Below are 15,090 nucleotides of genomic sequence, written 5' to 3'. Positions count from 1 at the left end.
ATTTTTCCTCTCTCTCTGTTTTTTTCTCTCTCCTCTGTCTGTCTCTCTTCTCTCTCTCTCTCTCGCTCTCGCTCTCTCTCTCGCTCTCGCTCTCGCTCTCGCTCTCGCTCTCGCTCTCGCTCTCGCTCTCGCTCTCGCTCTCTCTCTCTCCCTCTCTCTCTCTCTCTCTCTCTCTCTCTCTCTCTCTCTCTCTCTCTCTTCTCCCTCTCATCCTTCTCTCTCTCTCCTCTCTCTCTCTCTCTCATCCTTCTCTCTCTCTCTCTCTCTCTCTCTCTCTCTCTCTCTCTCCTCTCTCTCTCCTCTCTCCTCTCTCTCTCTCTTCTCCTCTTCTCTCTCTCTCTCTCTCTCTCTCTCTCTCTCTCTCTCTCTCTCGCGTGTGTTCTCACCCTTTGTATCATGTGTCAGAGCTTGAAGTCCAGTCAGCACTCTCTGTGCTCTCTGCTCATCGTGGACACACCGGGTTTCCAGAAACCCTCGCATGGCCACACGCCAGCGCCCGGTGCCACCTTCGAGGAGCTGTGCCACAACTACGCCCAGAACGCCTGCAGACCCTGTTCCACGGAACGCCCACCTTTGTACAGAGCTGGAAAAGATATAAGGAGGTGCAGACATATACAGAGATGTACAGCCACTAACAAATACCTTCACCATTACATAGTAGAAGTATTCTTACTAAAGATACCAATGATGTTGTATTTTTAAACTTCCCTGAAGAATAAAATCATAATCGTTCGATTAACATACCTGTATTGTTTTAGGTATGAAAATAACACTAGAACGTCAGATTGAGTTCTTTTTTTTATGATTGTAATGTCATTCGCCTATCTAGACTCTGTACATACAGAAGGATCTCACTGAAAATCACTGACTCCAATCACACCTAACCAACGCCTCTGGATTCCCATGCTAGAGGAAAACATAGAGCTGAAGAGGACATGCGATAAGCATGAAGCAAGAGGAGGCCAGAGTACCTCGAAAAGAAATGGTCTGTTCTTTCAACACCCTTCTAACAGGTTAAGTCTGAGGCTAAAAATTAGACCAGAGAGCAGTGCAACCCAACACGTCTTTAATATGACAGATAATGAAAAGTCTATCTTGAGTGCCTCTTTTGCATGTAAGTCGTAGTATAGAGTGACTTTTCTATACTTAGTGAAGTTCTAGTCCATGTTGTGAGACGTTGCAGGATGTTATGGGGTCTAATGCCTTTAGTTCATCTAACACAATGATGCGCTTACTCTCACTTGCATCTACTTTGCCAAACTGAGCCATAGGGCATCGCGCACAGCAATTATCAAACGAATCTTAACTTTTCTACTAACACCTTGCCCTACTGCACGGTAAGGAATGACGAACGCTGCGGTGGCTGTTGGTGACACTCATGTACAGAAGCTATATTACCTCCCATCCAATATTCACTAGTGAACTTTTTTGAGTGTGGAGTGAGAATAGTCTTCATCAAGATAGATTATTAATTGCAGTAAGTGTTTATTCATCGTTTCCCCCGTTAACGACTATCTAGTTGATACTACTACAGTTTCAGATCTAAGGCGAGTTTAGGAGCAATTGCAGAGCAAAGCTATTCCAAGTCCAGTTATACATCATATTAAGCGCAGATGCACCTGCATGGCACACGCTCTTAACAAGAAATGTTGAAAGTGACTTAACAAGAATTAGACAAAAAGAAATGAGATGGAGTAGAGGTCCAATCTACAGGAAGCTAGCTGAACGTCTAAGACTAAAGTATGACTTTAGTTTAGTTTATAGTGTGGTGTAGCGCGTAGTTATATGCATGTCCTTGAGTATGTTGTAAGTGTACGTGAGTCTCAGTGAAGTAGACGAAGAGTGCACAAGCGCCATTAAGAGACAATGGCCAAAGATCAATATTAGTATAGACTAGTCTATAAACTTACAGCGTAACAAGACAAAACGACGCTATTAACACGATGTCGCCATACTTATTGGAAACCAGCTCACACTCCTTAGGAAAAGAACATCATCGAAAGAATCAGACAGGAGCCCTTAGACCTAGAATTTGAGGACGCCCTGAGCCAAAGAATGCCTATATTACAATGCCAAGTAATATCCACAACGTCACCCAACCCTCCAGCTGCTTACTGAGTGCCAAATACTGTAAGGGTGAGATAGGATTTGTTTCTTGAATAAGAGGCATCTTATTGTTCATGTCTCTCTGAAAAGGATGTGAGATTTACCTGCTTCGGTAATGAATTAGTGACCTGCTACTACAAAACCAACTCAGTGAAACAGATCTTGCACTGCTTCTTGAGCAGGAAATAATTCAATTGCCAAATTCAATTTAAAAGGCTTTAGCTTCAGTAGGTTGTGCAGTCTGTTCTCTAGTCGTAGTGGAGGGCCCACAGTGCTGTCTGGCTCCATCGCAGGGCTAGAGGGGGGATCTCAGCTGGCCCTCCGCAGAGCCACTAGCATGAGGAAGACCTTCACCACCGGCATGGCCGCTGTCAAGAAGAGGAGCCTCTGTATCCAGATCAAACTGCAAGTGGTGAGTGGGGTGGTTTCTCCCTACCCAAGGCCTACCTCTGCTTCCTCTTTGAGAGGGTTTAGGCTAGAGGTCGACCGATTATGATTTTTCAACGCTGATACCGATTATTGGAGGGCCAAAAAAAGCTGATCTCGATTAATCGGCCGATTAAAATAAAAAAAAATAATAATAATGGATTTGTAATAATGACAATTACAACAATACAATGAACACTTATTTTAACTTAATATAATACATCAATAAAATCAATTTAGCCTCAAATAAATAATAAAACATGTTCAATTTGGTTTAAATAATGCAAAAACAAAGTGTTGGAGAAGAAAGTAAAAGTGCAATATGTGCCATGTAAGAAAGCTAACGTTTAAGTTCTTTGCTCAGAACATGAGAACATATGAAAGCTGGTGGTTCCTTTTAACATGAGTCTTCTATATTCCCAGGTAAGAAGTTTTAGGTTGTAGTTATTATAGGAATTATAGGACTATTTCTCTCTCTACCATTTGTATTTCATATACCTTTGACTATTGGATGTTCTTATAGGCACTTTAGTATTGCCAGTGTAACAGTTTAGCTTCCGTCCCTCTCCTCGACCCTACCTGGGCTCAAACCAGGAACACATCGACAACAGCCAACCTCGAAGCAGCGTTACCCATCGCTCCACAAAAGCCGCAGGGGAACAACTACTCCAAGTCTCAGAGCGAGTGATGTTTGAGACGCTATTAGCGCGCACCCCGCTAACTAGCTAGCCATTTCACATCGGTTACACCAGCCTAATCTCGGGAGTTGATAGGCTTGAAGTCATAAACAGCTCAATGCTTGAAGCATTGCGAAGAGCTGCTGGCAAAACGCACGAAAGTGCTGTTTGAATGAATGTTTACGAGCCTGCTGCTGCCTACCACCGCTCAGTCAGACTGCTCTATCAAATCATAGACTTAATTATAACATAATAACACACAGAAATATGAGCCTTAGGTCATTAATATGGTTGAATCCGGAAACTAACATCTCGAAAACAAAACGTTTTATTCTTTCAGTGAAATACGGAACCATTCCATATTTTATCTAACGGGTGGCATCCCTAAGTCTAAATATTCCTGTAACATTGCACAACCTTCAATGTTATGTCATAATTCCGTAAAATTCTGGCAAATTAGTTCGTAAAGAGCCAGGCGGCCCAAACTGTTGCATATACCCTGACTGTGTGCAATGAACGCAAAAGAAGTGACACAATTTCACCTGGTTAATATTGCCTGCTAACCTGTATTTCTTTTAGCTAAATATGCAGGTTTAAAAATATATATTTTTCTGTGTATTGATTTTAAGAAAGGCATTGATGTTTATGGTTAGGTACAGTCGTGCAACGATTGTTCTTTTTTCGCAAATGCGCTTTTGTTAAATCATCCCCCGTTTGGCGAAGTTGGCTGTCATTGTTAGGAAGAAATAGTCTTCACACAGTTCGCAACGAGCCAGGCGGCCCAAACTGCTGCATATACCCTGACTCTGTTGCAAGAGAAGTGATACAATTTTCATAGTTAAAATAAATTCATGTTAGCAGGCAATATTAACTAAATATGCAGGTTTAAAAAATATATACTTGTGTATTGATTTTAAGAAAGGCATTGATGTTCATGGTTAGGTACACGTTGGAGCAACGACAGTCCTGTTTCGCGAATGCGCACCTAATCGATTATATGCAACGCAGGACACGCTAGATAAACTAGTAATATCATCAACCATGTGTAGTTAACTAGTGATTATGATTGATTGATTGTTTTTTATAAGATAAGTTTAATGCTAGCTAGCAACTTACCTTTGCTTACTGCATTCGCGTAACAGGCAGGCTCCTCGTGGAGTGCAATGTAAAGCAGGTGGTTAGAGCGTTGGACTAGTTAACCGTAAGGTTGCAAGATTGAATCCCCGAGCTGACATGGTAAAAATCTGTCGTCCTGCCCCTGAACAAGACAGTTAACCCACCGTTCCTAGGCCGTCATTGAAAATAAGAATGTGTTCTTAACTGACTTGCCTAGTTAAATAAAGGTGTAAAAAAAGTAAAAATATATTTAAAACATTTGGCCAAATCGGTGTCCAAAAATACAGATTTCCGATTGTTATGAAAACTTGAAATCGGCCCTAATTAATCGGCCATTCCGATTAATCGGTCGACCTCTAGTTTAGGCCCAAGTTGCTCTTAAGAACTTTGTATGACAATTGTGTTATTCAAATAAAACTATATTAACATGTATTTATACATGCAAATGTGTACAAAATGAAGTATTTGCCTTTGTTCTTGTGTGTGTGTGTTAATGCTTTAACTCCCTGCCCTCTGTCTCTCCAGGATGCTCTGCTGGACACGGTGCGCAGGTCCAGGGTTCACTTTGTCCACTGCCTGCTGCCCAAGGCAGACGCGGTGGGAGTTGGCATGGAGCCGCGCGTGGCCCACGGAGAGAGCTGCGACTCAGGCCTCATGCAGCTGGATGTGGGCCTCCTGAGGGCTCAGCTCCGTGGATCTAAGCTTATCGACGCCTTGCGCATCTACAGACAAGGTAAGACTGGACACCACTCAAGTCAAGCTAGGTCATGGGAGAGGGACATTTTCCCCCATAATTCTGAACTGTATGAGAAATAAAAATGATTAGATAAATGTTGACCTTGTTTTGCCTTTTCCATAAAGGATACCCTGATCACATGGTGTTCTCCGAATTCCGACGGCGCTTTGACGTGCTGGCGCCCCACCTGACCAAAAAGCACGGACTTCACTACATGGTCACAGACGAGAAGAGGGTGAGTGTCGAGGCGTTCCCTCCACGAATGATAATATAAAAGCCTCCCTCCTTTTCTCCCTCTTTTCTTTCCCTCCCTCCCCCATCCTAGATCTTCTCTTGTGTGTAATTAATTATGATTAGGTTGGCTGGCAGCATGCGGCTGGTGTGCTGATTAATTACGTGCCTCCTCTCTGTCCTCCCCTTCCATCTCTTCCTCCTCTCTCTGTCTTCAGTACCTACAGCTATTAGGATACCCTACCTACTCAGATGTGTGCTTAAAACTTCTGAATCCAGTAAACATATATTTTCAGATGTAGAAATATTAAATATGAACCGTTGTAGCTGGAAATTAAGAAATTATGTAGACGTTCTCTTGGCTGAAATGTTATTTTTATTGTTGTGTAAGGAGGTTGTGTTTTTGAAGTAGAGCTGTTGAAGAGGTCCTCTCTGTCACAGCTAAAACATACAGTGAGCTATAGAAGAGTTAAAGAGGAAACCAGACTCCTTGGAGACATGCTTAGGAAGAATAGCCTGCTCAGAAATAATGAATGGACAAAAAGGTACTTCATTCTCTGGAGATAGACAGACTGAGAGAGTGAGGAGAGACAGAAAGAAAGCAAGAGGGAGTAAGAGGTTTTCCCCTGCGTCAGCATCTTAGAAAATGTATTTTTATTTCCCAGAGAGAACTCAAACAGAGCCCTCTCTCTCAGAGCTAGAAGCCTGTCTGTCTCTTCATCTTAGCTTGGCCTGTATGGCTGCGTTACTGTTGCTGTGTTACTGTGGCTGAAGTGGCTTTATCCTCCACTGAGCCTGTTTACCTACCAGATCCAGTAATCCTGCGGAGATCTTCTGCCAACAGTCCTTTAAGTAACTGTACACTATCCACTTTTAAACGTTCATATTATGTTAGCTCATACTCAAATAATGTGGTTGACTCATCCTATACTCGTATTTGTGGCCAAAGCATAAATTGGAGAGAAAATACTTCAAAAACCCCACCTCATAGAGACTTTAAAAATAAATGTCACGGCCGTTGGAAAAATAGGACCACGGTGCAGCGTGGTGAGCGTACATTTTCTCTTTATTTATAAAAATGACGCCGAACAAAACAACAAACACTACAAAAAACTAACCGTGAAGCTACAGGCTATGTGCCCTAAACAAAAGTCAACTTCCCACAAACACAGGTGGAAAAAAGAGCTACCTAAGTATGGTTCCCAATCAGAGACAACGATAGACAGCTGTCCCTGATTGAGAACCATACCCGGCCAAAACATAGAAATAGAATATCATAGAAACACAAAACATAGAATGCCCACCCCAACTCACGCCCTGACCATACCAAAATAGAGACATAAAAAGGATCTCTAAGGTCAGGGCGTGACAATATTAAGCTTTCTCTTTCCTCAGCTAGGATGATGTCATCCTCCTGAGGAAGTTGAGCTGACCAATCAGTAGGCTACTCGTATGAATACTTTTAATGACCGGCATACACCCACAACATTCTGTTTTTGGTGTATGCCCACACCATTCCAATACAGAAAAGCTGCTTTTTAACGTATTTCATTAAAACATTTTGGGAAGGAAAACTATTTCACTCATATTGTAATTAATCACAGGTCATATTTCATAGAAATCTGGAAACACTGGACTTTGTTCAAGTTAGCTGAAGCCTCAAGGGGGAGGATGGGAGTTATCTTCCAACTTCACTTTGTAGTCGAACTTTAAAGTCCCTCCTCCTCCTCCACCTCTCCTGAGACTGCTTTAGATACAGCCCATATTTAGACTGAATTGGAGGTTACAGATAGCTAGCTTGGTGCCGTAGCTGTAGCTGAGCTGTTTCGGTCTGCAGTCTCCTGTTGGATAGGCTGATGTTAGGGGAGTGTGCCTGTTGCTATGGTGCTGTGTGCAGTCCTTTGGGGCGAAGACAGAGGGATGCTGACTTTACGGGAGCACTGTCTGTCTGTTTGTCCATTTCTGTTGATCTCTTCATTGATCTGTCTGTCCGTTTTATCGGTTTGTTTCAGGCTGTGGAGGAGCTGTTGGAGTCTCTGGACTTGGAAAACAGCAGTTACCACATGGGCCTGAGCAGGGTAATTTAACGCACACACACACACACACACACACACACACGGCACGGACGGACACACACCACACACACCACACACGGACGGACACACACACACAACGGACGGACGGACGGACACACACACACACACCACACACACACACACACACAACACACACACCACACACACACACACACACACCACACCCACACACGACGGACAGACACACACACACACACGGACCGGACGGACGTTAACTAATAATGAACTATGTATAAGCCATTAATACATGCTTTGTAAAAGTGTTATGACTACAGGTGACACTATGACAATAGGTGTGGAGGCTTAGCTTGGTCCGTCTAAATCAGGCCCTAGATGTTCTGTCTCTGCCTGGAGGGGACAGCTGTTTAACCCAGCATGCCCTTCTCTTTGGAATCATAGGTCTGTCGCTGTGGCACTGGTTCCTAGCTGCCGCTGGGTCCCCTGGGCTGGCAGCCTTTGTCTGTTACGGTCGGCGGTGACAACCCCCCTCCCCCACAACACACACACACACACACACACAACACACACACACACACACAACACACACACACACACACAACACACAACACACAACACACACACCACACACAAACACACACACACACACACCACACACACACACACACACACACCTGATCAGGCTTGACTTCAGTTGGGCCGGGGGAAGGTTGCTCCACATTCTTCTGCTTCTTCAGAAAAAAAGATGTCTGGACTTTCTCTTTGTTGTTGGTCCTATCGGTTGCTTCCCTGTAGCCATTGATTTTGGCAGGCGCCTGCTCTCTTTGTTTTGTGGCGCTTTGCCGTGCGTGCCGAATAACCCTCCACAACACAATCCAGCATATGAGATTTCAAACTTTCAGAGTGCGAAAGTAGAAAAATCCAGAAGCGAAACGGACGGGCTGGCATGAAATGGCTAATTAGCAGAGGAGGGCCTTTTTCAGAATGTTCCATGGAACTGAGGACAGTGGGAAGTTTTTGTTCGTGAAGTTAAACAGTAAGGAAAAGTGTTTAGGGAAATTGTTCCTGAAGTAAACCAGTAAGGGAAAGTATGTTTAGGGAAGTATTGTTCTAAGTGAAAAGTAGAAAAGGTGTTTAGGTAAGGATCTTTTCTAGGAAGTAAACATAGGGAAAAGTGATGTTTAGGGAAGTATTGTTCTGATAGTAAACAGTAGGGAAAGCTATGTCTTAGGGAAGTATTGTTCTGAAGTAAACAGTAGGAAAGTATAGTTTAGGGAAGTATCTGTTCTGCAAGTAACGGAGGGAAAGTATGTTTAGGGAGTATTGTTCTGAAGTAAAACTGTAGGGAAAGTATATCTTGGGAAGTAGTTGTTCTGAAGTAAACAGTAGGTGAAAGTATGTTTAGGGAAGTATTGCTTCTGAAGTTAAACCAGTGACGGCGAAAGGTATTGTTTAGGGAAGTATTGTTCTGAAGTAAACAGTAGGGAAAGAGTGTTTTAGGGAAGAATTGTTCTGAAGTAAACAGTAGGAAAAGTATGTTTAGGGAAGTGTTGACATTGGGCAATGTGGATGTGGGCCTGTGTGTGTGTGTGTGTGTGTGTGTGTGTGTGTGTGTGTGTGTGTGTGTGTGTGTGCGCCTTTCCATCTCTCATCATGCTGAGAAAAACACCAAGCCCCAACTGAGCCACTGGAACGGCCCACGACCTCAGTCGACCTTTAGAGTTGCATTCAGAGACCACGAGGTCCAATATGTTCCTTCGTCCACGCTGACTGTCTTTGCTAGGCAGAAGCTCATCCCGCTATGGGGGAAGGCCTGTGTGACTAGGCCTTTAATGTGACACATCACACATCCCATTGGCGTTGCTCAGTGGTTGCATCACTAGCGGGTCGTGATGGTGGGCGAGAAAGTTACAGGCTCCTCGTTGTGATGTGATAGTGTGTCTGAGTAGAACACACAGTCTACTGCATAGGAATAGGCAAAGACAATGGGGGATACCTAGTCAGTTGCACAACTGAATGAATTCAACTGAAATGTGTCTTGCACAACCCAACCCCTCTGAATCGGAGAGGGAGGGGTCTGCCTTCATCACCATCCACGTCATCGGCACCCGGGAAACAGTTAGAAGTGAGCATTATTAATGCAAGCATACCATGCAAGCTGTTGATTTGTTAACATGTCATTTTGGATCCATTTAACAGAATGCCCATACAGTGTGTGATAAATCCTCTACTACTGACAATAGAGGAAGCAAACTCAATCCGATGTTCTCTGGAGGTAAAGACAACCTCTCCAGTCGGAGTCGTTGCCCTACAGCAGAGAAGTGTGGGTGTGTTAGTGCTGTGTGGTTTCACCGCGCCCAGCCCACTCTCTGCATGTGCTATTGGCTTGACTATACACACACTTCCCTGAGAGCTGGGCTCTGAACTTTGATTGTCTGTGCTGGGTAAAGTGTTTTCTCTCATCCTGTGCCTCTGATAGAGGATAATAGGTTGTTAAGGGCCCTGGAGTACTGTGTTAGATCAGTCCTGATGTGTCATGATGCAATTTCTGCATAACACCACCACAGCTCTCGTCTTGAGGAGCCGCTTGGTGAAATCTGAACAAAACACTCTGTAGACGAACCATCTCAATTGTTTTCGAGTTGAAGAAAACACAGTGCCTCTGACTAACTGGAGATGACGGCTAAATCCAAGAGAAGTTTCTCCACAACTCTACCTGTCGTTTTAGTTTCCCCAGAAACGTCCTGTCTTTGTTATTTTCCTTACTGTAGCCGTGGCAGCCGCATGTGTTGCTAACACAAGGGAGTTTTAATGAGGATTTTGTGAAGTTAAGCATAGCTCTTCCACTAACACTATTAGCATGCTAATGCAATTCAGCAACATTCAAAGAGTTTGATGAGCTCTCAGCTCTGGCCTGAGAAACTGTAGGGAAGTCCACCAGCAGCTCCCCACCCAATCTCCCAGAGCAGATCAGAAAATGGAAATGACTAAAGCGTTTGAGGTAATCCAACTAAATTTAAAGCCCCCAAAGTAAACGCCATTGAAATTCAAAGTAAACACAGGACTTGATGTAGTTGATATGCAATCCCTGAATCCTAGATGTATGGTTGAAGATCTTTAGGGGGATTCCAACTCCCATAATCATGGAAAAACAAATTAATGTAATTATTTGTTTGTATGCGTCAATGCCCCCAAATGAAAAAGTTTACGTTGTTTACGTTACTTCTTTTCCATAGTATTGTGCAACCTTGCACACACACATGCTCCCTGTCTGACTTCAATACAATTCACTTTCGTGTCATGATTAATCAGTATCTAACTGTCGCTGTCTCTCACCAGGTGTTCTTCAGAGCGGGGACCCTGGCCAAACTGGAGGAGCAGAGAGATGTCCAGACCAGACGCAACATCACCATGTTCCAGGCTGCCTGCAGAGGATACCTGGCCAGACAGGCTTTCAAGAAGAGGAAGGTGAGTGAGCGCTCTCAACCCAGTTCTTACCAGCCCAAAGCCCAGGTCAGATTAGATGGCGAAAGGAGCTAAACTGATCTTGGATCAGCAAAATGGACCGTTTCGTGCCCCTCGACCACGTCACACAGTGCGCTGTTGGTTCCTAATGCCTACACTTTCAAAGCCGATGCCTGTCGTTGTCCTTGAAGAGCTGTGTATCCCTTGCCAGTACAGAAAGTGCTTGTGTCAGGGTTGCTTTGCTGCTCTCTTTGTTCGCCGCCTCAGACAATGTCTTGGGAAAACTCTGAAAGGAACTGAAGCTTCCCATTCGATCATATGGTTATTTGTCCCCTACGACACGTTCTAATTTATCTTCCGTTATAGTGAAGTTAGTCAATGTGTTGCCATGAAAACCAAAGAGAAGATACGTGTGCTTCTTTCAGAGAGGAAGAGAATATTCCCATGGAAGCATTAGAATGATAGTCTCCCTCTCTCTCTACCCTCTCTCTCTACCCTCTTCTCTCGCTCTCTCTCTGCCCTCTTCTCTCGCTCTCTCTCTGCCTCGTATTAATGGCATGCTCTCGCTCCATTGCTAGCTCTGCCACCCACATCTGTGGGGCGGTTTAGCGGCTCACTAAATCAGAAGTTCATCAGAGCACAGTGTCATAAATCCATCCTGTCTCCGCTGGCCCCCGGCCCAGCAGATAGCCTTCCATCTGCTCCTCCTGTTCCTCTGGGACACACACACACACACCCCACGTCACCTCAATCACAGCCTTATCGATTACCGCACCAGAACACACACACCTCGCCTTATTCCTTGCCCTCTCAGTCTCTCCCTCCATTTTAGCATTCCTCTCTGTCTTTCACTCTAACCTGACCTCTGATCTATGTAGGGGTGATGAGGCTCAAAAAGAAAAGGACTGACACACCTATAGTACAGGCTCTCTCCTTACCTATTTGAATAGTAATACCTTTATTTATACACGAGTGGTGGGGGAAACTAGAAGGCTGGTGTTTCTACAGGGTGAGATTATTATTGTAGAAGCCTGTCATAATCCCTGGTCCAGTCATGAGGAATTAGAGAGAGACACGGCAGGGACAGAGCTGTGTGTGTGTTTGGCGGATGAAAACAGCCCACACACACCCTATAAGCCCCACCACACCAGAGTGAGCATGACGACCAGGGATATAACACCCTCCACTGAATGACTGGAACCACCGGTGGTGATCTATTTAGCTCTGTGTGTTGTCCTGTACTGTCTTGTGTTGTGTGTGTGTTTGTGTGGGTGGGTGCTTGTCTGTGTACGTGAGGGTGTGAGAGAGTGGTTTGTGTGAATTAATTGTGCAGTGGGCTTCTCTTTACTGCTCTGCCTGTTTCATTTGAGTGCTGCCTCTTTCTATAAGTAACACAAGTTGTTTATCCTGATTGTTTGTTTTGATTTAGGAACAGGATATTGATATTTTCCTTTGTTTGCGAAGTGTTTAGTTGTAAACGACTCCATTAAGAGTGATTGTCATTCCTCACAGTGTGACTGGCTGAGGGTCAGACTGGACTGGAGAGGGTTGTGTAATGCTGGGAGGTAGAGTTCTTCAAGGGTCCAAAAAGTTGGACCCGTTCTGAAATGGACTTGGGGCTTTCCCACCCAGACCCGATATGCATGAATATATATTTTAGAAATGTAGAGACCCGTTCCGAACAGACCCGAGGACAACTAGAACCGTTCCGTATAGACCTGGTTGGATCCAAACCCTATCCGAGTGAAGGAAGCAGCAGAAAAGTACTTTTTAAAGCTACTTGATTAACCAGAGCTGATAAAGCACGAGAGGAGGGAGAGAAAGAGGAGCCGCTCTAGCAGGCGGGTGAGGGGCTGTACTGTGAGGAGGGAGGGAGGGATGAGAGACAGCAACCAACCAAGCAGACTCGCTCTACAGTAGACCAATAGCTGCCATAGCTAGATTATTTATCATCAAACATCTTCCACTGATTAGATATCTCCCTCCCTCCTATCTCCTAACTTTTGCCACACACGGAGGCTCTATGATTGTAGCTTATTGCCGCTTTGATGACTTATGATTGGCCAACAACAAGCTACACGCGCCACACTCCTCTCGTGAAAAGCAAGAGCAGCAAATTAAAAATGTCTCTCTCTCTACAGCAGCAGTCACCTTTGGATCTGTACAGGCCGTTCCGGACAAGTCAGTTAAAATTACACATACCCGAGACTCGTGACAATCATATCAGATCCGACCCACCCGTTACGTTATTTAGAATTTTGGATCCGGACCTGCTCGGGTCCTGGATTGGGTCTCGGGTATTCGGGTACAGGTGGATCCGTGAAGAACTCTACTGAGAGGCCCAGGGGCAGACAGGGAACAATATCACCACTACAAAGGCTTTTGTGAGCCAACGTTCTGCATTACAATGTGTTTCGGTGTACAGTACAGTATGCTACCCTCCAGCAGTTCTGAAAGTTACAGGACCATACCCTCCAGCAGTTCTGAAAGGTACAGGACCCTACCCTCCAGCAGTTCTGAAAGGTACAGTACAGGACCCTACCCTCCAGCAGTTCTGAAAGGTACAGTACAGGACACTACCCTCCAGCAGTTCTGAAAGGTACAGGACCCTACCCTCCAGCAGTTCTGAAAGGTACAGGACCATACCCTCCAGCAGTTCTGAAAGGTACAGTACAGGACCCTACCCTCCAGCAGTTCTGGAAAAGGGTACAGGACCCTACCCTCCAGCAGTTCTGAAAGGTACAGTACAGGACACTACCCCTCCAGCAGTTCTGAAAGGTACAGTACAGGACACTACCCTCCAAGCAGTTCTGAAAGGTACAGTACAGGATACTACCCTCCAGCAGTTTCTGGAAAGGTACAGTACAGGACACTACCACCTCCAGCAGTTCTGAAAGGTACAGTACAGACACTACCCTCCAGCAGTTCTGAAAAGGTACAGTACAGGACACTACCCTCCAGCAGTTCTGAAAGGTACAGTACAGGACACTACCCTCCAGCAGTTCTGAAAGGTACAGTACAGGAACTACCCTCCAGCAGTTCTGAAAGGTACAGTACAGGATACTACCCTCCAGCAGTTCGACAGGTACAGTAAAGGAGCATCTACCGACTCCAGCAGTTCTGAAAGGTACAGTACAGGACACTACCCTCCAGCAGTTCTGAAAGGTACAGTACAGGACACTACCCTCCAGCAGTTCTGAAAGGTAGTTACAGTAAGGTTTAGTTCAATGTGTTTTCATTTGATCTGATTAACAGGAAGTTGAGGTTGTTTTATTTAAGTTGAACTCAACGATTTAAGTATCTATTTAAACACACAATGAAGACTGCACAATTCTAGCTAAGAAGCCAAGGCATGTTTTAGAGGAAAATACGTGTTGAGGAGAGTGGTAGTGGTAAATATTTGTGAGGCGTGTGTCGTATCAAGGTACGCTGGTTTGATATTTACAGGAAAATATTCTGTATGTACAGCTAAGGAAGCAGACTCACACTTGATTACAAGGCAGTGCAGGGTGTTACATTTGAACCTTTGGCCCATATTTCTCAGAGACACAAGACACGACCATGAAAGTGTTGATTTCCTCGTCTGGACACTGACGTCCCCACTGCCCAAAAATCTATTAGTTTGTTTCTCTCTGTCTATTTGATTGCTCCGGGGGGCTCCCCGCACCTTGAAGTCCTCTCAGCCTGAGCCAAACCCTCACAGGGATTTGTTTTCAAAGCGCTTTGATGGAGAAAAGAGAGAGAGAGTGTTCCTTCTCTGAAACGGTGCTTCACCATGGGGGAATAGACGAATAGAAGGGATGCGGCACAGTGTTTGAAGCCCACAGCCTCCTCTCTCTTTGACATTCATGTGGATAGAACGAGTGACAGCATGGTGAAGATGGAGGAGCATGGGGGATTCCTCCTTTCAGCCAGTCGGCCCATAGTGTGTCTAATTAAATCYTTGCTTTAAGACAAAGCTTCTTCCTCGACTGGGAACAGGTGTGTGTCAGTGCATGCATGCATTACATCTATGGCCTTGTGTGCTCAGCAAAGGCCATGTAGCTTCACAGACACTCAAAGGGAACTCTGTAAAGGAGACGCAGAAGGCAGAGTAAAAAGGAAGACCGAGACAAAGAAAGAGAAATGAATACATTCTGCTCCTGTGTTTCTCTAAGACCGTCAATACCTGTTTGACACAGACATATCTTCTTTCTAAAGGCTGCAAAACCTTATTCTAAATCCCTCTGGTGTTGTATATGAGCTCTCTGTATGGCTGAGGAACAGAAAGATCAACACT

At 44.7% G+C, this 15,090-nt stretch overlaps 1 pseudogene; it reads left to right on the top strand.

Annotated features, from left to right (window-relative positions):
* Positions 1–15,090, top strand: part of LOC111957931 (unconventional myosin-XVIIIa-like) — a 159,684-nt pseudogene that overhangs the window by 88,777 nt on the left and 55,817 nt on the right.

Source organism: Salvelinus sp. IW2-2015, linkage group LG4p (assembly GCF_002910315.2).
Source record: "Salvelinus sp. IW2-2015 linkage group LG4p, ASM291031v2, whole genome shotgun sequence".
Lineage (NCBI taxonomy): Eukaryota > Metazoa > Chordata > Actinopteri > Salmoniformes > Salmonidae > Salvelinus > Salvelinus sp. IW2-2015.
This window is presented reverse-complemented; position numbering and strand designations above follow the sequence as displayed.